The sequence below is a fragment of the Eulemur rufifrons genome, chromosome 9 (genome assembly GCF_041146395.1).
Source record: "Eulemur rufifrons isolate Redbay chromosome 9, OSU_ERuf_1, whole genome shotgun sequence".
NCBI lineage: Eukaryota > Metazoa > Chordata > Mammalia > Primates > Lemuridae > Eulemur > Eulemur rufifrons.
Genome location: NC_090991.1, coordinates 33,629,129 through 33,653,270, shown reverse-complemented (window position 1 = coordinate 33,653,270; position 24,142 = coordinate 33,629,129).

Sequence of the window (24,142 nt, the reverse complement as noted above, 5' to 3'; positions counted from 1 at the left end):
CAGAGGTACTCACACATTAGCATAGTATTCAAAATAGATGCACATTGCGGGTGAGAAACATTCTGCTCTGCTAAATAATTCGTACAACTCTTAATTTGCATAAAGGTATTTCTCAATGGAACATGCATGAAATTTGATAGCAAATCTTTATATTGGCAATTTCATGGACACTGAATGTTGGAATTACAAATTAGAATTATATTTTCTAAAGCTGTCTCAGAATATTTCATTAGATCTCCCAAATTTAAATTAAAAATTTACACTCAAGTAATCTTAATTTTCTATTATTATGTTCATTAGTTATAATTTACATTCTGCCTTTTAATTTTAATAGTTAAATTAGAATATTTTAGTCACATAAATACTCAGCCATATAAAAAACCATGGCTTTTTGCAATGTTTTTTGTTTTGTTACAAAGACATATTGTCAAGGCAGGTAGAAAGAACAATTTATTTAGCAATGTATTATCTCAGTTGTGGCCCCCCAATTGTACTCTTGTCCTGGGCCCCACACATTTTAGGGGTGGCCTGCTGTGTTGCTCCCCACTTCCTGCTGGACCCTGTCGTATGCCTCCCAAAGGCTTCCATGGCCCAGCCTCTGCCAACGCTCAGGCCTGTCCTCTGGCGTCTTCACACAGCCCCAGAGCATGGCGGGTCCCAGCACACGCAGACATTTCACTGTGCTTTCCCGGGCCTGAAACGACCTCTCCTTCCCGTACCCCTGCACGATGTGCCAACGCCAACTCATGCTTCAGGTCGCAGCCCAAATGTGTCCTCCCCAGGTCCAGCAGGCAGATGGGTGCCCTTCCAGATGCCCCACGTTTGCAAGGCAGTTATTAAAACCATTCTTGCCCCACAAGGGAGATTCATAGGCTGCCTCTTCATGCATCAGGACCTTGTTGTGAACAGAACTTGGGGGCTCCAGGACTAGGGAGGGGGCTCAGTGGGAGGGGGCAGAGCCTCCATGTGGGGACCAGAGCTCAGAGTCGGGACGATGAGACCACTGAAGGCTGCAGGACTTGGGCACTGAAGAAACCCAAAGTGCTGGGGAAAACTGGTTGAGGCCTTGGGCTTCACCCAGGGGTATAAACCACCCGAGTAGGCCCCAGAGAGCCCAGGCCTGTCTGTGAGGTTGGTGGGAACCCCCGTGTCTGAGGGCCGAGGAGGTAGCTGGCAGCCAGGGCCTTAGTGGGGAGGGCAGAAGGTGCACAGGGACTTCTTGCAGAAAGTCAGGGCTTGGCCCTGGAGCTCCGGAGTGGGGAAGGGGAGGGGGAGGCAGGATGCTGGGAGGCAGCCAAGGTGGGGGTCGGATGGAGATGGCTGGGCTGGAAAGAGGCAGGGGCCAGCCGCGGAGGCCGACTGATGGCTTAGTCATAGTCTCTGGCTCCCTGGAGGATTCTCTTCTTGGCAGAAGTGGCGGGCAGGAGTGTGAGGCAAGCCCTGCTTTCTCTTTCCTCAGAGGACACTTCAAATGTACAGGAACCCCAATACTGCTTGAGCACCTACCATGTGTCAGGCACCATGCTGACATGCTGCACCGTGGCCTGCCTGTCAGGGTGGCGTTAACAACCCCCTAATCCAATTCTCCCATTTGGCAGAAGAGGAAACTGAGGCTCAGGGAGAGGGGAGTGACTTGCCTTGAGGTGAGTGAGAAGCAGAGCCCAGGCTGGAGTTTGGGTCTCCTGACTCCAGCCCAGACAAGCGTCCAGGGTGATCTCTCATTGTCCCTGGCACCTCCAGGACAAGGGCATTCTCTGCCCAGAGCTGGTGCAACCCATAGCAGCAAGGGCACATTCCAAATTCCCACCATGGCAGCAGGCCCTGTCCTGATGCTGCCATGCTCTGTGCCCCCCGTGGCCCATAAAGCACAGTGGCAAGGGGACCAGGAGGGGACCCTTTAGCCTCAGGCTCTTCCTCCTCCTGCAGACTAGAGAGCCCAGCTCCCTGGGCTTTGCCTCGCAGTGGTGGGGGCATCTCCACTCTTGGTCCCTAAGTCCCCATCCAGCCTCCTAGGATCCCGCTTCCTTTAACCCACAGGCCAAAAGAAGTCAGAGACGGACATCATGACTGGGAAGTGAAAGGCCCAGTCTCTTGTTTCACCCTATTTATTTTTTTCATCATCGTCATTGTCATCAACCTCCTCACATTGACAGAGAACATTTGAGGGCCCACTCTGGGCAGTCACTCTGCTTACAAGCAAGTACTATATTTATTTGCTCCGTTTTTCAGCTGGAGAAACCAGGGTCAGAGAGGGTGAGTGAACCCACTGATGGCCGCTGTTCATTCTGTCAACAGGCATGGACTCGAGACCCCCTTGTGAGCCCCAGACGGCCCTGGGAAGACAGGTCTGGGGCGTGGACCCAACCCTCCTGCAGCCCACTGTCCAGCAGGGGTGGAGAAGAAATTGATTACCTCTGTTTGTCCTGCAGTGAGTGAACCCTGTGTGCCAGGTACTGTTCTAGGCACCGGAGATCCAGAAATGAACAGGACAGCCCCAAATCGCTGTTTCAAGGAGCTCACATTCTAGAAGAGGGAGACAGAAAGCGACCAGAAGAAATAAGCAAGCGATATAGCCTGTAGAAGGGAAGGTGTGTTATGGAGAAAAATAACTTGGAGAGGGGTCAGAGAGCGGGAGTGTGGGGTGTGCAACTGCGTCACTAAACTAATTGGTGCTGTGACAGTTTGGGGGCCGCAGAAGGGGTACAGAAGGGACCTCTCAACTCTCCCTCAGTTCTGCTCACTCCCCTGGAGGGAGATGGGAACAGAAATGGGGAGTTTAGAGCACCTTCATCTCAGACCAGGGGTCTCCACATTGCGGCAGAGAGCAGGCTCAGTGGGGCCTCCTGGAAGGGTCTCTGCTGCCCACCTGTGTCAGTACCTGCAGTGTCTGTGTGCACCCAGGATGCTTGGGGACAGACCTGCACGCATCTGGACATGCATGCGCATGTCGACAGACACCCAGTTACTGAGCACCAGTGCTATTTCAGGTGTCCTGTCCCCAACAGGCTCACAGTCTCATAGCAAAGAAAGGGCCTCAGATGTGCAACAATAGCATGAAAGCAGGGAATGCTGAAGGCAGAACCACAGGGCAGGAGATCACAGAACGCTTCCAGCAGGCGGCAGGAGTTGAAGCAGGCTGCATGGCCTTCGCTAGGTTAAGCTCAGATAACTGCAGCTGGCTGTAGCGAAATAAAACGGGCTAGCTCAGAAGGCCGTGAGTTCTCATCATCGGAATCTCAAAGGAAGGCTTGACAATAACTTGTAAAGGGGACTCAAGGACTGGATTGGGAGATAGCACTGATGTCCTCTGATAAGGTTACTGGGGTCCTATGAAATTGGGGGAACCAGTAAAGAACTGGAGGAAGGAATGGCAAGGTAAAGCACCTGGACTTTATCTTAGAGGGCAATAGGGAGCCATGCAGGGTGTTGGAGTAGCAGAGAGACACAGGGAAAGCTAAGTCTCAGAAAGGTGACTCAGACAGCAATATGCTGGATTAGATCAGGGTAAGGAGGGATGTGGAGGGTAGGATACCAATTACTGTAGTAGCCAAATGCACCAATAGGGGGGTAAGAATGTGAACACACATACAATGTGTGTGCAAACAGAAATCTCTAGTGACAAGACAACCATCTGCTGTGAGAGGATTGAATGGTCTCTAGGCTCGAAGCAGAGGCTGACCTCAATGATCTCTCAGCTCCATTTTTGAAGTTTTAGGCACATGCAGGAGTGCATATGGGGGAGTGTGTACACTTGGGTACATATAAGTATACATTTGCTCTACCACTTTTTATTCACCAGTGGAGTTCTGTGTGGTTAGCAGGAGTACACGCTACAGGGTGACTGGTGTTGGGGTGACTTTGCAGGCCTGTTTTTGGAGGGGAGCTGGGGAGCAAATGTTAAAGCCATGCATGACCCTGTAGGATTTTGCTGTTCCCGGTGCGACACACAGGTGTGTGGATTGGGAGTGTTTGTGTGCAGGAGGTGGGAATGGGGAGGTCCAAATGGTGCAAGGGGCTTTGGGAGGGAGTTCTGCCCTTGCAGGCTCGGGTAGAGGACAGACCTTGTGTGTGGCTCCACCTGAGCTTCTAATTTCTGGCCAGTTTGGGGACACCTGCATTGGGGGTTGCTATGAAGCAGGGCCTTTCCTGTCCACCAGCCCAGGGACTCCTCCCGCCCACCCAGCGCGTGGGACTTATTATCGTTGCCATTTCGACAGGTGAGGAAGCCGAGGCTCCAAGAGCCCTGCCCAGAGTCACACTGCTGTCCGAAGCAGAAGCAGACGCAGGGCTCCGAGGCCAGGGCTCTTGCCTCTGTGACCACCTCCGGCGTGTGGGGCGGTGAGTCACTGGGACACGACCGGAGGAACAGCGCTGCCTTTACCGCTGGGCAGGGCATCGCCACACGTCCACCTGCCCAAGTCCTCTTCCCCCACCCCTGGCTTCCCTCTGACCCACCTCCCGCCACCCCCAGGCTCCTGGGCTCCCCCGCACCCCGCTCCCTGCAAGCCCACCTCCCGCAGCGACCTCGCTGGGAAGCCGGGAGCAGCTCTCAGCGCAGCGCCGTGTGTTTTCACCGCAGCCGGTGCCGCAGTCATTGTTCTGGCGCAGGAGGGCGAGGGGGCGGCTCGTGGGCGTCGCGACGCCGGGCTGTCTGCTCGGCTTGGCCGCGTGTTATTACCTCTCCTCAGGCTCCCATTAGCCCGCCTGCCCCAGAGGCCCGCGCGGCTCCTGCTCCTCGGCACCTTTGTTCCTTAATTATCACTGGGGAGCCCCGCTCACCTGCCTGCCACTTTCTAAGAAGCTGTCTGGCTCCCTTTGCCGCCCTGCAGCCCCGGGACCTAAGCCTCTGCACCCGCTGGGGTGGGGGCTGCCGTCTAGCAGCAGCTTGCCCAGGGCTTAGCAGGCTCCGGAGCCCCAGGCCTGACCCTCGCTCTTCCTCCCTCCAGCCCCCTGCGAGAGCCCTGCACACAGGAGCCCGGCCTTGCAGCGCCGGCTGGAAGGGGCTTTAAGCTAGGAGATTCAGCGCCGGCCTCCTCACTTACTGCCTGGATGGGGCCACCTATGTACGGAAGGTACTCCATGAACATTCAGTGAGAGGATGATTAACCTCTGCAGCCTCTATTTGAATGCCTCAGTTGATGGGCAGCTCGCTCCCTGCAAAGCTAGCCAGTGCCACCTCGAGATGGCTGGGACTGTTATAACACCACTCTCCCCTCACGTGGAGCCCACGTCTCTCCCCAGGGCCCTCTGATTTTCACGGTCCTAAATCTAGAGTCCACCTGGCTGTGTTTCTGAGTCTAAGGCTCAGTCCTGTCTTTCCTACTGGGGGCTCGTGGATGCCCCCCTCAGGCAGGAAGCCCCCCAGCTCGAGGCTCTGTCCAGGGGGCGCTTGATTCTCTGCCCAGGCTTGAGGACCCAGCCTTGCCCCAGCCCAGCTCTGGCCCCTGGCTCTCCTCCCGTCCTGGGCCTCTGGCTGCTGTTCTTGGGCAGGAAGGTGAGGGGGAGGAGACGCTGGGGTGAGAAGCCTCGGGCCAAACAAGCTCTGACAGCCCACGCAGGGAGGAGGCCAAGGCTGTGGAGGGGAAGGCCCCAGGGCGTCGGGTGGGAGACAGCCATCTCCCCCTGCCAGCCTGCGCCCTGCCTTCGACACTGCCCGGCTCGCCGCACTGCGGGTACGAGGGGATCACAGGCTGAGGCTCCCGATGGACGAGCCAGGAGTGAGCGGGCCCAAGTGCCCAGTGCACAGTGCTCCTCTCCTGGGGAGGACCCCCAAGGGGCGAGAGTGGTCACCAGAGCCTACTGCTGCCTTTGGCCCCGGCCCGTCACCCACAGTTGCACTGAGGAGGGGCACATGCCAGACTTGAGGAAGCCCGTGTCCACAAGGCGTCTCAGAGTGCCCGGCCTTGTGCCCACTGCTCTCCTTGGGGGCCATTCCACTCAGTGTTCCCACCTCCTCCCTCCCTCCCCGTCGGACCCCTTCTCCACTCCAGGTTATTTTGATCATCACTTTGTGTTCTTTAGATGTTCTTGGTCCCCTCTCAGACTGGGGGCCCTGCGAGGACAGGGTCCTGCCTCTGCCCTCAGACTGGAGGCTCCCTGAGAGCAGGGTCACGTTTTCCTGGGACTCGGGCACACAGGAAGGGTGGAGATTGGCGCCCAGCCACGCCGGCTCTTAGCTCTGAGCATCTTGCATCCCAGGAGTGCTGCGGGGCGGCCAGGAAGACGCCTGGCACACGTCAGAGGGCCTTCTGGACAAACACCAGCTGGGGGTGGAGGACTCGGGTCGGCACCTCCAGCCACCAGACCGTGACCTCAGCCGGGCTGCCCCGTGCTGCTCTCCGGATCTGACTCAGTCCCTTCCCAGGGCTGCTGCTGGGCGTCCATCCCCGGGGTCAGCCCCAGGAGGCCACCAGATGCCACGGGCCCCACCCAGTGGGAAGCCACTACCTGCCAACCATGCTTGGGTAGCTAGGGGCTCCAGCAGGATTTAAGGGGAGAGCAGAGGGCAAAGGTCACCTGCCAGGCCACTTGCTCCCCCGCCCCCGTCCCTGCCCTCCTCACTCAGACCTGAGAGTTCTGTCTGGGTGCTGGTGTGGGCCCTGGTCAGGCACCACCTTCCTCACAGAGCCCCTGACACAGAGGCACCCCCACACCAGGCTGGGGACGAAGGGATCCCCAAAAGGCAAACGAGGCAGTTCCTCCTTGTTAGCTACCACCTTGGGGGGGTCCCTAAAGTCACCCTCAGGACCTTTCTCACTATGAGAAAATAACTGAAGACGACTCCACTGGATTGTTCCCTGGAGCTTGTGTCTCGATGTGCAGAGGGGTCTGGGGGCATCGAGATCCTGGAGGGGAAGGGTGAGAGAGGACCCCGCCTGGTCTCAGCACTCGCCCCCTCAGCCAAAGGGATCTTTTTCTGGTTTTTTTTGGAGACAAGATCTGGCTCTGTCGCCCAGGCTGGAGTGCAGTGGTGCCATCTCAGCTCACTGCAGTCTCCAACTCCTGGGCTCAAGCCATCCTCCTGCCTCAGCCTCCCGAGTAGCTGGGACTACACATGAGTGCCTCCATGCCTGGCTAATTTTGTTTTTTGGGGTTTTTTGGTAGAGATGGGGTCTCGCTATGTTGCTCAGGCTGGTCTTGAACTCCTGGCCTAAAGTGATCCTCCCACCTCAGCCTCCCAAAGTGCTGGGATAACAGGCATGAGCCATCATGCATGGCTCAAAGAGATCTTTATAGACGTAAATCAGGGCATTTCCTTCCCGTGCTTCAAACCCTCCAGTGACCTCCTAGTCACTCAAAATAATGAGACCGAGGCCCTACATGTCCCGGCTCTGCCAACCGCTGGAGCCTCACATCCTCCTACCTCTCCCCTCATTCATTCCATTCCAGGCTGAGGGGCCTTCTTGCTGTTTCTCACACACAACGGCCCCACTCCTACCTCAGGGGCTTTGCACTGGCTGTTCCTTCTAACTGGAATGCTTTTCCCTACTCTTTTCCTTATTCTTGTTACTCAAAACTCAAGAGACTTCTTTGAGAGGCCTTCCTAGATGACCCGACCTGAAATACTGCCCCTGCGTCTCCTGGTGTCCCCATCCCTTCCTTCCTTCTCTACTACTCTTGCTTTATTCTTCCTCACAGCACTTAGCACAGATGCAAATGAGTTCATTTTAATTACTTGGCTACTGTCTGTCACCCCCACTAGGAGGTAAGCCTCGTGAGGGCATGGCCGCACCCTCAGTGCCTAGCACAGGGCTGGCATAATGGGTGCTCCAGAGACATCTGCCGAGGGCAGGAGAGGCCTGGGGAGGGAGAGAGACATGCACGGGTAACCCAGGGGCTGGTGGGGTTGGTACAGCAAGGCCCAGGGGAGCTGTCATTATGGGTCTGTGGAGGGGAGCTGGGCCCTCGGCTCCCAGGCCTCAAAGGTACCACGGGCGGAGGGAGCAGAGGGAGGAAGGTCGGGGGGTGGTATGGGAAGCTGCCAGTCAGCGCCTTCCTAGAATGTCCCCCCCACCCTCTCAGGACACAACTCTGGGTGCCAGAGGGGAAGCCAAGGAAGGAGGCACCACAGTCCCCGTTCTTGGGCGTCCCCAGTCTGGAGGAGACAGGAAAGAGCATTTGGAAAGTCCTCGGGGTCAGGTCTCTCTACCGCACCCTGAGCCCGGGTTTCCAAAGCTGGGGGCTGTTTCTGCCTGGCCCACTGCGTCAGGCTCGGCGCGTTCCAAACCCAACGCCTCATCCTTCCTGCCACTTGCCCTGGCTTCTCTGGCTCCGTCAACAACCTCCTGCTCCTCCCAGGCGGGCAGGCTCAAAAGCCCCGAGTCACCTCTGACTGCTCCCTCTCACCCACTGGCCCTCCGGACTCCTCCCTGTGTAGGGACCGGAGACCAGTGGTCCCCTGTCATCCCTGGCCTCTCCATCCCATAAGCAGCTGAAAAATCAACCTCCTTAGGCAGCTTCACCTCCGTGGGCCCACGACTCCTCCAGCCCCTGAAGCAAATGTTACCAAGGGTCGGGGCAGGGTGGGGCGTGGGGGTAGAAGGGTCCTGGCCAGTGCTGACCCGTATCCTCTCTGAGGGAAGCTGGGCTGTGCTGGCAAGTGGACCCCAGAGTTAGGTGGACTTCAGTTGTCTCACTTTCTCCTTATCCTGTGACCTTGGGGACATTACTCAACTTCTATTTCTATTTCTCCATCTGTACAATGGAGATAACAATGTATGTGGCACCGAGTTGCTTGAGGATTGAGTGGGAAAACATATAATAAGCACCTGGCAAAATTCTGGAATGCAGTTTATATTTAATAAATGGAGGGCTCATCCATTCCCTTTCTACCCTCACTTCCCACTGCTCAAGAACCTGCTGTGGCTCCCTATTTCCTTTCATAATCTGATCTAAATTCCTTCACCTGGCTCTTAAGGGTCTCTAATGTCTGGCTTGAACTTTTCAATCCAGTCTTCTCTCCTAAAACTTCCCACATGGTCTCTACTCCTATGTCTCCAGTGAGCACACCAATGCCATGCCTCTTCCATTCCCTCTGCCTATCCTACCTGTCCTGCAAGGACCCTTTCTCCAGGAAGCCCTCCCCAAACCACTCCTGCCCTCACCATTCTCTGTCTCCTCCAGAACCCTGCTACTCACTCAGCCTGGCGTGAGGGCTGTGCTGTTGGAGTAGTGGGATGTTCCCTGGGTACAGATGTCACCTGCCCACCCAGACTGGCAGCTGTTTCTAGGTGGGCAGAGAACTTGCTACAGTATGAAATGTATAGTAAGTACTCAGTGAGTATCTGTCTTTTGATTTATGACAAAGCAATAAATAAGGCAAATCAGGCCGGGCGCGGTGGCTCACGCCTGTAATCCTAGCACTCTGGGAGGCCGAGGCGGGTGGATCGCTCGAGGTCAGGAGTTCGAGACCAGCCTGAGCAAGAGCGAGACCCTGTCTCTACTAAAAATAGAAAGAAATTATATGGACAACTAAAAATCTATATAGAAAAAATTAGCCGGGCATGGTGGCGCATGCCTGTAGTCCCAGCTCCTCGGGAGGCTGAGGCAGTAGGATTGCTTAAGCCAAGGAGTCTGAGGTTGCTGTGAGCTAGGCTGACGCCACGGCACTCACTCTAGCCTGGGCAACAAAGTGAGACTCTGTCTCAACAAAAAAAAAAAAAAAAAAAAGGCAAATCAGTAAAGGCGAACAGGTGTTGGGAGGGATTCTAGAAAGAGAGAAGGTGTTGAGCCTCTCCCCTGGGCAGGAACTGGACTCAGTGCTTCATGTGTTATCTCTTAATTCTCACCACCCTGGGAGGTAATAGTAACACCATTTTATAGACGGGAAGACTGAGGTTCAAAGAGGTGCAGTGACTTGCCCAGGGTCACGTGGCTAGAAATTGGCAGGGGCAGGACTTGATCTGAGGCTTGGGCGGTGGGCATGGGGGCTGAGGGAAAGCATTCCGGGGGGGGGAGCAGCCTGTTCAAAGTCGCAGAGGGCGAAGGCCAAGGTGAGTGTGTGGAGGGAGAAAGACGGATTGGACGGGGTGAGGGCTGCGTGGGGGAAGGCACTGGTTTGCCATTTGAAGAAGAGAGAGAGGGCTCTGGAACAGTCTCTTTGACAGGCTAGAGAAAGATGCAGCAAGACCGTCCTGGTGAACTGGTTGGGGTTCCAGAATTTTCCTTACCAGAAAAAGCCACAGTTAATCTCCTGAGTCTACACCACCTAACATGCTCAGCCTCTTCCCCCAAGGGCATAGGGACAGAGGAGAAAAAAGATGGTGCCTCCATCCCTTCCTTGCAGAGGCAAGGATGTCAGGGAGGCCGAGTGATGTCACCTGGTGACCCTAGGTTTCTCACCACCCTTCTTTCAAAAAGCAGCTTCTTCAGAGTCACTTGTCCAAGTGACTCGTCCAAAGCCTTTGTATCACAGACCCTGCAGCTGTCAGCCAAACGGTGGCCTCTCCAGGGCCTTACCTACCCCCAGCTCTCAGTGGCGTTATCAGCCTAAAATTCTCCTGTTTCCAGCTCTTGGCACAGAGAGCCTCGCAGTTCCCCAGACCCCCACTGGCCATGGCCTCCATGCAGGCAGCCAGGCCCAGCTGGAATAACACGGCTTCCCTCCCTCCCTCCCACGAGCACTGGACTATTTACAGCTCACTAGGGCCTTCACACCCATGAGCTCACTGGAGCCTTCCCCACCCGCCCTGGGAACCCAGCAGAGCAGGCACCATTAGCCCCATTTTGCAGATGGGCAAACTGAGGCTGGGTGCCCTGCCCAGTGAGTTCCCCCAAAGCCCAGCCTCCTGACTCTTTGGTTTGAGGCTTTGCTCAATTCCTCCTGGAGGGTAGTCCAAACCCCCCTGAGTTCAAAATGGGGAGGGGTTTCAGGCCCAGGCCAGACGGGTTGGGGGGTAGGATCTAGTGAGTTAGCCTGTTTCAGGAGCTGGAAGGAGCCTCTGAGGCGGTGAGCCAGGACAGCGGGGGTGGAGGGAAGTTTTTATGGCTGTAGCCACTGGCCGGACGAGAGCCTGGCAGGAGCATCTTCAGGGTGGACAGGGCGGGCAGGAGGGCCTGCAGGCTGGGCAAGCTGGCTAGGAGTACAGTCGGGGTGTCTGGCTCCCTGGGCAACCAGACATGGGTGACTATATGCTGGCTGCAGCTAGAGGGACACCAGGTAGATAGCAAAAGGGACTTCCCATCCACAGACTCTCTGCTTAGGCAGAGTTCCTCTGCCACATGGGCAGGGTCCAGCCCAAGCCTGCCCTTGCCATCTCACTCAACGATTATACGACTTCACCATTCCCACCTCTCCTCGCCTCCTGTATATCTTGATGAATTTGTTCCATCCCTGGGTTCTCCCAGTCACCCATGCTCCAGGACACACCCTCCTAGTCTGCACCAAAGTCCCCAAAGCCCCTTCCAGAAGCCCTCTCTAATTCTTCTGCAGACTGTGGACACGACCCTTCTCCCAGCCCAGAAAGCTATAGTTTGAATTCTCCTTGTTCTTTGTCTGAGAGCCTGTGTGTAAGGGGGGATTCTGACTCCCCCCAGTAAGACTAAGTGTGCCTGGGGACAAGAACCCCGTCTCCCCCATCAAACTGTGCAGGCCTCTTTCCCCTAGCTGTGCCTCCTCCCGCCTGGGCAGGCTCTGCCCATAGGGGGCGCCCAAACAGTGTTGTTGAGCCGAGGCATCCGTGCTGCGGCGGGAACCAGCCTGGGTGGGAGCTACCTGCAGCACGGTTGGAGCTGAGCGATGTGTCCAATGCTCCTGCGAAGCTCCAGCTACTTCTCAATTGGCTGGCGACTAACGGGAGGGGAGAACTTTCAGATAAGGAGAGAGGCCTCTCATTTGGGGCAGGAGGCTGGGGACTAGACGGTGACCTCTAAAGAGAGGTCACTCAGGGTGGGCGAGTGGCTGGAGGTGCTCGCACAGCCCACGGGGGACCCAGCTCTCTTCCTTGGTCCTGCTCGGAACATTCCGGGCTCATGGGCAGAGGCCCCAACCAAGCAACCCCTGTTTCCTTCCCTATGTCTTTTGGAAAGAGTGGTGAGTCAGTTGTGGCCATGAACTCATCCTAGGCAGTAAAAATAGGAAAACAAACAGGCCTCTCCTCCAGACAGGGGGAGAAGGAAGGGAGAGGGGGAAATGGGTTTTCCCCCCAGCTAGGCAGAAAGGATCGCCATCTTTTGAAGTCCTTGAGTTAGGAAGGCGTCCTTATGGTCCCTAGAAATTCAACCACATCAAAGCCGCCCAAGGAAGGTGGTTTAAGAGGGATGCTATGTCACCCACACAGTCACAGTCACACACAGTGACACAACAAGTCCCTCAGGAACACACAGTGACACAACGAGTCCCTCAGAGGAGCACACAGTGACACGCACAGCTGAGGGTGCAACACCCACCTCCATACACGACATGCCGGTAACCCACCAGGCAGTTGCATAGATTCAGTCCCACAGAAGAAAGCACAGCCAGACCCTTGCAGGCCCCCCTCAGACAATGTCACAGAATCTATGACAGCTGTCTCCATGCAGAGTTGCACACAGGCCACACAGAGCAACACACAGCTACACAGACAGCCGCTCTCAGAGCTGATCTCTGAGAGTCACACACGTTGCGCAGACAACGCCCATTTCTACATACGTCGTCACGCAAACATACAGCCACACAGACAGTCACATGCAGCCACAAGCACATAGCTCCCACACAGTGCACAGAGCCACACCCAAGCCACAAAGAGTCACACATACAGTCTCGGTTCCACACTAGTCACGTGGCCACAGTCACAAACACAACATCCACACAATCACGCACACAATCACGCAGACCCACTCTGTTCACGGAACCCCTGGGGCTGAGACCCAGTGGCAACCGGCCGGGGTGACGTGGGGGGAGTGGGATCTACAGCTGCCTCCCTCCTCTGGCTGTATTTCCCTGGCCATCGTGCGTCCCGACCTTCCACTATTTGGCATTCTCCAGGCTTTGCTGAGACCCCGTAACTCTCGCCTTGGAGCCGGTTAAGTCCAATCCCATTAAGCGTTGTCCGTTTGTTCAGCACGCCATCGTTTGGCCCCGTGTGCCAGGTACCGTGCTAGGCGCAGGCAAATAGAGAGGTTATTCTAAATCAGACCAAAATTTTCCACCACTGTAATGGCCAAATGCACGCCTGTGTGACCCTCCACGGACCTAGCCCAAACACCTGCTTGCTCCCACGCCCCGGCCGTGGAGAGGCCCCCGGCAGGTCCAATGCTTCAATCTCGATTTTTTCCAAAGCCATTTCTAGGAGGGTGAATGGTTCTCATATGCTTGATCAACCTCTGATGGAGCCATGGGGCATGGACTCAGGAAAGACTTCCCTGTGAACTTGACCTTCCCTTTTCCTTCTCTGGGGGAGTGAGCCTTGAGAGGCAGCCGAGTTGAAAAACACCCTATACTAGGGTCCAGAGAGTGAGGATTTTGTCCAATTCTGGCATGTCATCTTGGGCCAGGCTTGTCCCCTCTTGGGCTCAGCTTCTCCAGGTGTAACACAAGGGGTGCTGGCCAAGTCAGTTTCTCACCATGGGTGCTCATTTATATGCAGACTTCCAGGCCCACCCTAGACCTTACTGATCCCAGAATTTGAGACCCTCTGACTCTGGGGACCTCTGAGGTGCTTTCCAGCTCTAAGAAGGACCAGGAAACTGAGCAGCAGCCCTGCCGGAGGCCGAGAGCTGGTCCTAAGGCTGCTGAGGGCCCCTCCCAGCCCAGGGTGACTGGCACACAGGAGCCACTGCCATCCTCCCAGAGGTGCCACATCATCTCACTGGTTTAGAGGCTTGGGCTGGCTAAAGCCTTGTGGCTAGAACAGGTGATGGCCAAATCAGGACTTTGGGGCCCTGTTTGTGGCTGAGGCTAGGCTTTCAGGGCGGGCTGGGCTGTCTAGGGACCTCTGGTGCCTTTTCCAGGGCTGATGATGCCCAGATCCTCCAGGAACCAGGAGAGCCCCTGACCCCAAACCCAGGCTTGGGTGGCTTGCCCAAAAGCGGGCAGGGCAAAGATGGGAAAAGTCCATGCGAGAGTCTTAAGTACTCAGGGACTTGAATGAAGGTTCTGTTTATTAATAATTTAGTGTCCTGCAATGAGTCAATCTGCTTCCTGGTTCCTACTTCGCTCCTTTCCTGATGCTTATGGAATAGAATCATATTCAGAATTGGAGGGACATTAGCAGACGCCTGGCCCATTTCTGTAACCCATGACACAGCCCCTCAACTCCATACATCACAAAAAAAGCCACATTCTTGGCTGTCCATGTGCTGAGCACCCTGCTAGTCACATGCAGTGGTGCCTCATGACCCTACGACAATTTTATGGGGTGGGTATTACTGACTCCATCTTACTAATGAGAAAAATGAGGCTCAGAAATTCTAAGCCACCTGTCCCGGGTCCCTTAGCTAGTTAACAGCAGAACTGTGATTCAAACCTACTGCCATCTGCTCCAGGGTCTGGCATCTCAGCCACATCTCACAGCGTCCCTGTGATCCCACAGCAAGCTCTGCCCGGACACCTGAGCGATGGGGACTCGCAAACACTTACAGAGAGGGCAGATTGTATACACACACGTCGGAGGAAGCAAAGCTCAGTGAGAGGCGAACCTGCCCCCAGAATGTCTTATTCCAACAGAGGAAACGAGAGGTGGAATCATCGCTCTGTGCAAGGTAGAAGGCGTTGGTGCCTAAGACAGAGTGAAGAATGCGCTGCTTTTGAAAGCTCTAATTATCAAAAAAAATTTTTTTTTTTTGAGACAGAGTCTCACTCTGTTGCCCGGGCTAGAATGAGTGCCGTGGCATCAGCTTAGCTCACAGCAACCTCAAACTCCTGGGCTCCAGCAATCCTCCTGCCTCAGCCTCCCAAGTAGCTGGGATTACAGGCATGTGCCACCATGCCCGGCTAATTTTTTGTATATATATATTTTAGTTGTCCATATAATTTCTTTCTATTTTTAGTAGAGACGGGGTCTCACTCTTGCTCAGGCTGGTCTCGAACTCCTGACCTCGAGCGATCCACCCGCCTCAGCCTCCCAGAGTGCTAGGATTACAGGCGTGAGCCACCGCGCCCGGCCCAAAAATTTCTTTCTTATACCGAGCCTAAATCTACATTCCTGCAGCTTCCATTTGGTTCTCTGCATTCTGGCCTCAAAAGTCACACAGAATTCATCGGAAACCCTTCACACTTTTGCAGACAATTCTCACATCCCCACTCCCTACTTCCCAGGGGGCCAGTTGCCTTATTTCTCTGCAAGCCCTGACTCTTGTGGGTGTACTGCTCTCCTGCGGAGATCCAGGCTTCACTCAGGCCACCACCAACCCCTTCACATAGCCCAGAGAGCCCTTCAGTCCACGCAACAGCCAGTTTCTGCCAGCTCTGTCCCCATCTCCCCTTTCACCCATTCAGAGGCAGTTGGGCTGCTCTGGAAAAACCCCGAGAACCCCAAAGTCAGGAGGCCGGGATTCCAATCCCAGCTCTGCCACTTACTGGTTGTGCAATGTTGGGCAAGGTTCTGAGCTGCTCTGAGCATTGGTTTCTTCATCTGTGAAATGGGGACAGCAATACTTGCCCCACCTGACCGGGTGGTAAGGATTCGCCGAGATCCTGATGGTGAAAGTATTCCTTATGCCACGGAGGGGGCAGACCCTCGCTAGCATCCCTGAGTGTGGCTTCAGGATTAGCTGGGGGATAAAGGCTGCCCTGTGACCTCAGTATGCAATGCACAGTGCCAGGTGCTGCCAGGGTGAGGAGCTGAGGAAGGCACGGTCTTTGCCCTGCAGTTTCCTATCCTGGGATTGACCGCTTGCTGCCATCACCAAATCCTTAGGAACAAAACCTTTTTAATCAAGTTGGGTGTGGCCCCCTCCAGGCAGGTAGAGTGGTAGAGATAGGCATATCCCCCGGTGGGTGGGCCAAGGGGACCAATAGAAAGAGGAAGAGAAGTTAATATATGAGAAACACTTACTATGCACAGTCACTTAGCGTAATTTGCTGAATCTTCACAACCCTCTGAGGTTGGGCTTATTGTTATGTCCATTTCACAGAAGAGAAAGCGGAGACAGAGAGAGGTTTTATTTGCCTAAGTCAGTAAAGGGTGGAGTTGGGATTAGAATTCAGATCTGTCTGGTTCCCAGACTGGTGTCCTTTCCACAGCATCTGGCTGTGCTAGGGAGACACTACCATTTGCAGCCCCTTGTTCTTTAGGAGGGCAGGAGAGGGAGAAGTGGCTCGTTGGCAGGAGCCTCCCTCCTGAATGTCACCCCTGCCTTGGTATTCCTGATAAATGTAAACAGAGGTCAACATTTCACTCATCCTCATTCATTCATTTAGTGCCTGTTAACTGAGCATTCATTATGTGCCTGGCCCTGTGCTGGGTCCTGTGTTCACAAGGTGAACCCCATCTCTGCCCTGCAGAGCAAATCCATCCAAGAGCATCTGATTGAGAGGGATGACTCAGCTGAATACACACTCCAGGCAAATCCGAAGGAAGACCTCTTAGAATCCATGAACTGTCGGCCGGGCGCAGTGGCTCACGCCTGTAATCCTAGCACTCTGGGAGGCCGAGGCAGGAGGATTGCTTGAGCTCAGGAGTTTGAGACCAGCCTGAGCAAGAGCGAGACCCCGTCTCTATTAAAAATAGAAAGAAATTAGCCAAACAACTAAAAACAGAAAAAAAAAATTAGCCAGGCATGGTGGCACATGCCTGTAGTCCCAGCTACTCGGGAGGCTGAGGCAGGAGGATGGCTTGAGCCCAGGAGTTTGAGGCTGCTGTGAGCTAGGCTGACACCACGGCACTCTAGCCTGGGCAACAGAGCGAGACTCTGTCTCAAAAAAAAAAAAAGAGAGAGAGAGAGAGAGAGAGAGAGAATCCATGAACTGTTGAGTGAGGGGAAGCAAAAATTATATGGGTGGTGCGATTCCATTCACGTAAAAGTCACAAGCCGGTAAAAGTTAGCAGATATATGTGATAAAACTATAAGGAAAAGTAGGGAAGTGGTTAACACACAAGCTGGAATCCCAAGCGGGAGGAGAGGATTGTGATCCAGGAGGGTCGCTCAAGTTTCTGGGGGCTTGGCCTGGGTACCTAGTTTATAAATATTCCTTAATTCTGTGTGTGTGTGTGTGTGTTTAAATTCGCTATTTTTTCCGTAATTTTAATACACAGATTGGCAAATTCACTATTGGGTGAGACGTAGGCCAGTCTCCCAACGTAACCTACACAAACTCTGTACCTAGTAGGTGCTCCGATAGAGCATTGAAGGAGCCCGAAGTGGGGTGCACGGTCTGGCCAGACGGGAGGGGTATGGCCTCAGGTCTAGAGACAAGAGCTCACTTACTTGCTGAAGTCCTTGAGGACTGAGAGAACTAAAGGCTTCTTTTCCCTACCTGTCCAGATACCTGAGGGTCAGTGGTTTCCCCAAATTGAGCCCCAGACTCCAGAATTAGGCCCCCTTTCCCCAGGCCAGCACCAAACCATAGAGTAGTGTGAAGAGCACTGGTCAGAAGGCCTGGATTGGAAATCCAGCTCTGTACATGCTAGTCAGGTTTTCCCTGGCAAGGCACTTCACGACATGGGCCTCAGTATTTCCATCTGTAAAATGGGGCTAATAAACCACCTACTTCACAAGTTATTATGAGGCCCCAATGTATTTATAGATGTTGAAATGCTTTAGGGAATGCCATGTACATTGGGTATTATAAATGTCCTATTCCACAGGCACTCCTCCTGCCTCCCCCGGCCCCCACCCCCAGCTGATTTTGCCAGGAGGGCTCCGAATAAATCCTTACTCCAATTTAGAAAGTCCCCAACAGCAGCCCCAGGTCTTCTCAGCTTACGATTTTCTGGGATTGAGCTTCAGGGTGATTCCAGGAGCAAGTTCCCCAAGTTGGAGGAAGCCAGCTGGGAAGGTGGCATTCCAGGCGGCATGTCAGAGAGTGAGTCAGGGCTGGGGCAGCCCTCCCCCTTCCTGGAGGTGGGGGAGGGCCTGTCCCACTGGTTTCTGGCTCTGGGCCCAGACTGGGCTGCTCCATTTGCATACATCTGCATATATGCAAGTTTCACCTGTGCACACTGGCAGGACTAGGAAAGACACCTGTGCAGTCTGCGTGGCTGGCTGCCTGCTGGAGCATCTAGCCCAAAATCTTGGTCCATGGTTTATCTGCCCATCAAATACCTGAATCTCTGAACCAAACACATGGCTTCTCCCCCAGGCCACTTGGATTGCCAAGGCCAGGAACCTCAGAGTCATTTGTGCTTCTGCCTTGCTCTGGCACAGTTGCCAGGCCCAGTGGGGTTTGACTTTGAGCCGCCTTCTCACCCACCCTTCTCATGCGTCCTGTCCTTCCCATTGCCTCTGCTACAGCCTTCCCTTCTCACTTTATGCTTGACCTATTGCAACAGCCTCCTAACGGGGCTCTCTGCTCCCTGACTCTTCCCTTCTCAACCCACCCTGGCACCCAAGATACCCCTGGGCAGCCTCTCAGCTTCCATCCTGGTCTTTCCCATTGCCCATGGGCCCCATTTGAAGCTCTAGGTTGGCGTTCAAGCCCCTGATTCTAAGTCTTGGCTCTTTCCTCACTTTTCTTATTTTTTTATTTCTTATTTTTTTAGAGACAGGGTCTTGTTATGTCACCCAGGCTAGAGTACAGTGGTGTCATCATAGCTCACTGCAACTTCAAACTCCTGGGCTCAAGTGATTTTCCCAACCTCAGCCTCCTGAGTAGCTGGGACTACAGGTGTACACCACAACGCCTGGTTAATTTTGAAACTTTTTGTAGAGATGGGGTCTTGCTATGTTGCCCAGGCTGGTCTCCAACTCCTGGCCTCAAACAATGCTCCTGCCTCAGCCTCCCAAAGTCCTGGGATTACAGGCATGAGGCACCATGCCTGGCCTCAGCTCTTTCCCCGCTCTTACCTTCCAGCCAAGTGGATGTAAGCCCTGCACACACCTTTTCTGTGTCTCATCTGTAAAATGGGGATAAGAATAGGACTTCCTTTCAGGGCTGTGTGTAGATTTCAAAAAAAAAAAAAAAATGCATGTAAAGCATGTCCAGTACAAAAGCCCCCATTAAATAGTAGCCATCCTTCATGCTATTGCTTCTCTTAGCGCTATTCTATAGAGGGCATTCCTCTCCTGGAGTCTCCTCCCCCTTCTCAGCCATCTTCAGCCCTTCCTCTGCCCTTGCTGGGTGATGCATCTCCAAGTAAGACAGCCCCTGTGGTAGCTAAGAGGGCCAGCTGGTCTGGGTTCCAATTCCAGCCATTAGGCAAGTTATTCGACCTTTTTGTGCCTCTATGTCCTCATCTGTAAAATGAGGATAATACTGATACAGCATATATTCTTATATGCACAGAATATATCAAATAGAATTCTTGTGATGATTAAATAAAACGATGCATGCATGGGCTTAGCATAGTGCCGGGAACACAGACAACACTTAAGTGTTCACTGATATTATCATTATTATTGTGTTACCCAAGGCACAAGGCCTCAGATCACCACTGCTCCCCTTCTTCCCCAAAGGCCCTGGGACAGGCTCTAGAAAGTACCTTAGTGGTGTCTCCAGGAACAATGCCTTCATCTGGATCCTCTTGTGCCCCACACATCCAGGGGACTACTACCCCGCCCGCTCCCCTCGCCTGTGGAAAGCAACTGGGGTAGCCAGTGCCTGGCCGGGGTGGCTGGTCGGCGGGAGTGTGGGGCTGAGCTCTCCTCCCCACTAGTTCTGGGCACAGACCAGAATTTGGGCTGCGGAGAGCTGTTCCTCGGTCTAGGTCCGGCCTGAACAGGTGCGAGTCAGCTCAGAGGTTGGGAGGGGCCTACAGGGGAGAAGGTGGAAATGGGTAACTCAGTGCAGTTCGGTCCCCCTCGGAGGCCACTGGTAGGGCTCAACCCTCTCCCCGCCTAGGCAGGGCAAACCCTCCCCGACTTCTCTGCCCACTTCCTTCCCCCTGAACGCATCCTCCAGGCTTTTCCAGGCAGTAGTTGGTGAATTTCCAGTGTCTGATCCTTTTCCAACGGGAATTAATGAGGGTGACTGACGACTGAGGGTGGAAGCGGGGCGGAAGGAGGTGCGGGAGGCACCGCCCCCTCCTTAAACCTTGGAGAGTGGGCCGGGCCCCTCCTCCAGGCTCCGCCGCCCCCTCCCCCCGTAGCTCAGGCGGGTGGGGGAGGGTTTGGGAGCCGGGAAGAGTGAGGGTGGGACTGAGTTGCCCCTCACCCTACTTCCATCTACCCTCCCCCAACACCAGGCCTGGGTACGCGGAGGAAAAGGCTGCGTTTGAGGGCTGGGTTTTTTTTTTTTTTTTGGTAATTGTGATTATTTTTCTTCCCTGGAGGGGAAGAGGTGTGGGTTCGTCTGCGGCGCCCACGGGGCCACCCCACTCTCACCCCCAAGACAATCTTTCCCCCATTCTCCCAGGCCTAGACCAGCAGAGGTAAAGCTGTCCTCCTCTCCCCAACTGCACGGCACAGGTTAGGATTCCAGGACCTAACCAATCCTTTTCTTATGAAAGAAAAGCAGTCCAGACTTCCAAAGGGTCTGGTCTGGGAGTTAGAAAATTCAACCAATAACCCCACCCTTACAGACCCTCCACCAAATCGAGGGGGTCCAGAGGGCAGGCGTGAGTAATGTGTGTGTTCGGCGGGGGTGCGCGCGGTGGGTATGTGCTGTGTGCATTATGTGTGTGTGCGATGTGGTTGTGTGGTTGCCTGTGTAGTGTATGCTGAGGCCAGTAGGCTGTAGGAGTGCGTCTGTGTGTCTATGGTGTGTGGGTGTGGGCTATGTGCTCTGTTGTGTGCGCCTGTGCACACACTCGCTCCGTTGTTGCGGGCGAGCTGAACGTTCCAACTCCTGCCACGTCCTACCTCCGGTTTGCACCCGGGACGGGACGATGAAGACGTTGGAAGAACGCCCTAGTTTCCGTGCCCGAGTCTGGGAAGGTCTGAAGATCTGGGCCGAGCTGCCTTCGTTCCGGGCACGGCGAATTCGTTGCAGCCGGGTTGGCCCCAGGGCCTCCAGCCAGCTCACCGCGCCCCCACCGAAGCGCCTGGATCGCCATTCCGCGGTCTGTCCGCCCAGCTCCGGGTGCGGGCACCTCCCTCGGGTTTGCTGGGTACCGGCCGGGGACACCGCGCGGAAAACTCCTTCTCCCTAGGCCACCGCGCCTGGCACCTATGCGCTCCCCACCCCTGGCCATTCCCCGCTCCCGCGCTGAGCAAAGTCCTGAGCCGCATGGCTGCTGCGCCGCACAGGGCGCCTCCAATGCACCCTCAATACCGCTCCATTTTTGTTAACCGTTTTCTTGTTTTTGAAAGGAGGGTCCAGGTCCAAGAGTTGTTCGTAGTCTTGTTTTTAATCTGTCTGGTGACTTCATATACATGTGTACTTAATACATCCCAGTCAATTATCAAAGAGAAGATTTTTCCTGGAGCGGAGGCTGAAATTTGGAAGTAAAGCACAGAGGACTCCAGGAGAGCGTCGCTGGGGGCGGAGCGGGAGACCCCAGTGGGGAGCCTGATTGCCCAGCGGAGACGGGATCTAGCTGGCGCTGACCCGGAGGCCTCTCCCCTCCCACCCCCGGGAGCTTCACCGGGTTATTTGTAAGATGAGGCGGGGCAGTCGCAGCGAAAGCTCCCAGGGGAGCGTGGAGGTGAGCGCACGTGGGGGCGCGCGGCCGAGCTTGCAGTGACCTCAGTATCCAGCCCGCCGCCTGCCTTGCACCGGCGATTAAATGCTCCATCAGAAAGAGGGAAAGAATCGCAGTAATTCCAAATTTCAGGAAAAGTCAAATCGGAGAGAGGGACGCAGGCCTCTGCAGACTGCCCCTTCTCTGGACCTCGCTGAATGCGGGGCGTCTATCCACAGCGCACGGACCAGAGCGGAGGGAGCTCAGGAAACGATTCGATTCCTTTCGTCCCCACCTCCACCCACCCATCCCCCATGCCAAACCGAATTATCCACAAAATTTCCTCAAACCGAGTTACTAAGAAAGGCCCCGCCAAGTCCAATTTAAAATTCACTGAGAATAGACAAAACTAAACTAAAAGCTCGTTTGGGGACTGTTAGTAGAGTGGAGGAGAAAGAGCACGGATAATCCCGGACGGGCCGCCGAGTACCCAGGACTAGGGGCGCGTCGAATCGCTGTTCCCCTGGGCACATCTGTGCAGGTGCGGCTCTGAGAGCCGCTCGGGTTACAGACCTCAGCGCCCGACTCCAGAGAGACGCAGACCTTTTTGCTCAGTAGGGTGCGATCCGCACCGTATCTAGCCAGCAACTGTAAGGGGAGCGCGGCGCGCCCACCACGGGTTTGGAGGGCGGGCGATGAACCGCCAGGGACAGGTGCTGGTTCGGAGGGAGTTCCCGCCACCGGGGGGTGGGGGGGGGGATCGAAACTCAAGGTGACCTCAAGCAAGGAATACATCCCACCGCAGCGGGTGCTTAAGAGGCGCAGGCGATCGTTACCGGCGTTTGCCCGGCGACTCGCTTGAAGCAGACAAACTACCGTGCACCGCGCGGATCAGGTCCAGTCGCCGCGCCTCGGCCAACTCCCGAGACCCCCACGTCGCGGTGTCCCCACTCCAGACCCTGTGGTCTGCCCCATGGCGTCGCCACAGTGCTGGGGTTCTCCCAGCGGGCCCCAAAGAGTTGGGAGAGCCACTTCTGGCTTTGTGGCTCCGAGGGGCTGAGGTACAGAGTTCTTTCCTTTCTTCCTTGCTCCTTCCCTCTGCCCCTCCCCCCTCTTCTTGGTTTTATTGTTTTTGGATTTTGGTTTTTGCAATTCATCATAAAGCAAATGACAACACCTTGGAGTTCTTAGTCCAGCTCCCTCCCTTTATCCCCTTCTGGATAAACTAGTCTCGGAGACAGGAAATGGCTGACCCAAAATATCACAGCCAGCAGCTTCATCGCTGAGCTGGATGGGAACCCAGCCTCAGGCCTCTCAAGCCAGGCCTCCCTCCCTCCCCATCAAACAGGATTACTGCCGTCCCACCCCCATCCCCATCACTCCCACCTTTCCTGAGATGGGGAGATTAGATTCCTGCTGGAGAGGATCCCTCTTTTGGGGAGACCGCATCTGAGGAGACCCCAAGGTTTCCCAGCCAGGTGCTGAAGCCCCACACCCTCTGGAGAAGGAGGAGATGGTGGAGGGAGAGGTTTTCTCATTTGTGGAAAGCTGGGCAGGAGCCTGTAGCCCCAGCTATTTGGGAGGATGATGTGGGAAGATGGCTTGAGCCCAGGGTTTGAGACCAGCCTAGGCAACATAATGAGACCCCCATCTCAATCAATCAATCAATGAATTTTTAAGTGGGGATAATAATAGTACCTTCTTCACCGGGGTTTGGGGTGTGTGTGTGTGTGTGAGGATGCACAGGACTTGGATGTTGTGAGTGTTCGATACATTCCAAAGCGCCCTAGGGTGGTTCCTGCTGCTGCATAGGGGTGAGAATTCTGTGTGAGTTCAAAGTAGCCCCTTGAGAGCCTAGGAGAGGCACTTAACTATGGATCTCCTGGCTTTGGAGGATGCCCAAAGCCAAGTGCTTCAGAGGCCTGCCAGAAAACCCACCCCTGCCCTTCCTTCCCAGGCCTAACTCAGAAAGGACTCTAGGTATATATGTGGCCCTGGGAGGAAGTGTCCTTCCTTCGCTGACAGCCAACCCTGCCCCCAAAAGCATTCTTTTCCTTTGATGCACCCTGAGATACCTTCCTTGGAACCCCACCACAGCACTGCTGTGTGGCTGCCTCCCTCCAGAGGAAAATGATGGTGGGGAAAAGGAAGGCCTGGAAGGATATATGCTCACAGGTTCGCGGCCCCAGCTCTAGGGAGCTGGCGGCACAGCTGGAGGAAAGACAGAAAGGTGGTCCCACATGGAAAAAGCATTACTCTACGGACCAAACCTCCATCCCCTGTTGGATGAGAGGGGAGTGGGTTCTCCAGCTGCTCAGAGGAAGGGGCCCCCCTACAGAGCCCCTTCTTCCCAGCTCCAAGGCTTCAGTTTGGAGAACTCCAAACCTGGTGCCAGAGGAATGTTTTCTTGGAAAAACCTGTCTCTAGCCATTCCAGTGGGAAGTCCAGTTTGAAGTAGACTTGCTCTTCCTCACTGCAGCACACCTGACTGTGGGCTTCAACCA